At 35.8% G+C, this 3625-nt stretch overlaps 1 pseudogene; it reads left to right on the top strand.

Moving 5' to 3' along the window:
* The first annotated feature begins 1589 nt into the window (after positions 1-1589).
* Positions 1590-2527, top strand: LOC126079650 (olfactory receptor 4P4-like; annotated as a pseudogene).
* Positions 2528-3625: the final 1098 nt, after the last annotated feature.

Below are 3625 nucleotides of genomic sequence, written 5' to 3'. Positions count from 1 at the left end.
TATTCATGTCACATGCAAATAAAATTGGAGATAATTCAAAACAATTGCAGCAATATATCGACAGGGAACAGAAAAAATTTCAAGCCAGATTAAGAAGAGGATTTGGAATGAAAAATATCATTGCTGATGTCAGATGGAGCTTGGCTGAAAGCAGAGAATACCAGAAAGAGGTATACCTGTGTTTTACTGACTACAAAAAGACATTTGATTGTGTGAATCATAACAAATTAGTGATAACATTGCAAAGAATGGGAACTTCAGAACACTTAAATGTGCTCAAGTGGAACCTGTACATAGAACAAGAGGCAGTCATTCCAACAGAACAAGGGGATACTACCTGGTTTAAAATCAGGAAAGATGTGCATAAGCATTGTATCTTTTCATAATACTTATAAAATCTGTATGCTGAGTAAATAACCCGAGAAGCTGTGCTATATGAAGAAGAAGGGCGCATCAGGATTAGAGAAAGACTCATTAACCTATGATTAATTGCTTGCTGAAAACGAAGAGGACTTGAAGCAGGTACTTATGAAGATCAAAGTCTACAACCTTCATTATGGGTTACACCTCAACATAAAAAAAATAAAAGTCCTTACAACGGGGCCAATAAGCGACATAATCGAAATATTGAAGCTGTCAGGATTACATTTTACTTGGATCCACAATCAATGCTCATGGAAGCAGCAGTTAAGATACCAAAGAAAGTGTTGCTTTGGGCAAATTTGCTGCAAAAGACCTCTTTAAAATGTTAAAAAGCAAAAGGTGTCACCTCGAGGTCTAAGGTGTGCCTGACCCAAGCCATGATGTTTTCAGTTGCCTCATATGCATGCAAAAGTTGGATAATGAATAAGAAAGACTGAGGAAGAATGATGCCTTTACATTACAGTGTTGGGGAAGAATATTGAATATATCATGGACTGCCAAAAGAAGGAATAAATCTGTCTTGGAAGAAGTACAGCCAAAATGTTCCTTGGAAGGAAGGACAGCTAGACTTCATCTTACTGCTTTTGACAAGTCATCAGGAGGGAACAGTCCTTGGAGGAGGACATCATGCTTGGTAAAGTGGAGGATCAGTGAAAAAGAGGAAGACCCTCAATGAGATGGGTTGACATATTGAGTGCAACAATGAGCTGAAACATAGCAAAGATTTTAAGGATGGTGCAGGATTGGGTAGTGTTCTGTTATGTTGTACATAGGGTCATTATGAGTTTGAATCAACTTGACAACACCTACAGGAACAACAAGAACAAATTAAAATTTTGTTGTTATCAAAATTACATACTTAACAATAAACAATGTTTTCTTCATGAACAATGTAACATTTAAAATATTCTTTAATGTTTACCGGTAAAATTGAATAAAGTACATCCTTAATACTATAGTTCCTATTATAAAATTATTTCATAATATCCTTGTAAAATAAGGGACATAAAAGAAAAAGCACCTTAACTTCATAAAGAACAATTAATATTAATGCATTGCATACTAATCCATTATTATTGTTCTGTTAATTTTTTCATCTAAGTTTGTATTTTCTTTATTTTTAGATACTCAACTATTTGTTTATAACATACACCAAAGTGACATATATGGAAAGCCAGAGAAATGTCTCAGAATTCATTCTTTTGGGATTTTCTTATGACAAGAACATACAAATATTTTGCTTTGTTCTATTCTTATTCTGTTATGTTTCGCTTTTGGTTGGAAACCTTCTGATCCTAGTTTCCATTCTAAGCAGCATCCTTTTTCACCAACCAATGTACTATTTCCTCAGCCACTTAGCATGTCTGGATGTCTCCTATACTTCTAGTGTCACACCCCAACTGATAGGTGATCTGTTATTGGGGACAAAATCCATCTCCTATGGTAATTGCATGTTACAGGTATTTACCTTGCACTTCTTCGGCAGTATCGAGATCTTCATTCTTACTACTATGGCCTTTGATCGCTATGTTGCGTCTGCAAACCTCTCTACTACAAGATTATCATAAATAGAACAAGATGTAATCTTCTTGTCTTAGCTGCTTGGATCGGTGGGGCTGTTCACTCCTTTCCTCAATTATTTATGGCAATCCAGTTACCCTTTTGTGGTCCTAATGAAATTGATCACTATTTTTGTGACATCTTCCCTTTGCTAAAAGTTGCCTGTACTAATACTCACATCACGGGTGTTCTTGTGCTTGTCAGTTCAGGTATGGCTGCCTTAGCCACCTTCATTCTCTTGTTTGGGTCTTATGTCATTATATTGTTTACCTTAAGAAATCACTCAGCTGAGGGAAGACGCAAAGCCTTGTCTACCTGTGGCTCCCATATCACTGTGGTGGTCTTATTTTTTGCTCCTGCAATCTTTGTCTACCTTAGACCTCCTACCACTTTTCCTGAGGATAAAGTATTTGCACTATTTTACACCATCGTTGCTCCTATGTTCAACCCCTTAATCTATACCCCGAGAAATACAGAGATGAAAAACACCATGAGAAAAGTTTGGTGTCGAGGTTATTTTCAAAAGAAGCTCACAATTAGTTGATGAAGATTGTCAGTCACACAACTTTGTAAAATAAAGTGGCTAATTGTGAAATCAAGTGTTGTAGACTTCTCATACTTTATGTATCCTATTGCTGTCATTAATAGATTATATGTGGGAAATAGGAATTAAAAAATAATGTAATTACTAATGAAATACTAATCTATCATACAGAAATAATTGAAAACCTAGTTAATTTTGTGGGGTGTTTTCATGGCTTGAATTGTATCACCCCCAAAATGTGTCAACTTGTCAATGCCATGATTCCAAGTAGTTTGGTTTTTGTCCTCCATTTTGTGATCTGATGTAATTTCCTTATGTATTGTAAATCCTAATTTTTGCCTGTGGTTAATGAGGCAAGATTAGGTTATGTTAAAGACAATTAGGGTGGGTTGCAACAGCCTTATTCAGGTCACAGACCTGATCCAATACAATGGTAGTTTCCATGGGTGTGGCCTGCATGACCTTTCATCTTACAAGAGAAAAAAAGGAGAGAGAAGCTAGCAAAGGGGGCGGGACTTTCTATCACCAAGAAAGAAGAACCAGGAGTGCAGCACATCATTTCGACCTGGTGTCCCTGCACTGAAAAACTCCTAGACTCAGGGCAAGATTGATGACAAGGACCTTCTCCCAGAACCAACAGAGAGATAAAGCCTTCTCCTGGAGCTAGTACCCTATTTTGGCCTTCTATACTCCTAAATGAATACAGAATAAATTTCTGCTTGTTAAAGCCATCCCTATTCATATCAATACTAGATAACTAAGACAAGTGTTAAGGTGATGTTGGAAGAGTTCACTGCATAAAAACTAATCCAGGTTATACTAATTAAGATGTTGCTATACTGAGCAATGGATTATAATGCTAGCATTTTTTAAAGAAAATTTTATTAAAAAATTCAAAGTCAAGACCGCATGGTGACACACCTTTTATGGTATTGGAGGAGTTGAAATCTATAATTTATAAACTAATTCTTAATTTCTGTTGATGTATTCTCCTATACATCCTCTAGTGGCAATTTTAGTATAGTGTAATATGGTTTAAAGTGGTTATGGGTGTCAACTCTCATAACTTTTAAATAAAAAAATTATTATAATTAGGAA

This window comes from Elephas maximus, chromosome 7 (assembly GCF_024166365.1).
Source record: "Elephas maximus indicus isolate mEleMax1 chromosome 7, mEleMax1 primary haplotype, whole genome shotgun sequence".
NCBI classification, from domain to species: domain Eukaryota; kingdom Metazoa; phylum Chordata; class Mammalia; order Proboscidea; family Elephantidae; genus Elephas; species Elephas maximus.
Note: the sequence above shows the minus strand (reverse complement) of the source record. Positions and strands in the feature narration are given on the sequence as shown.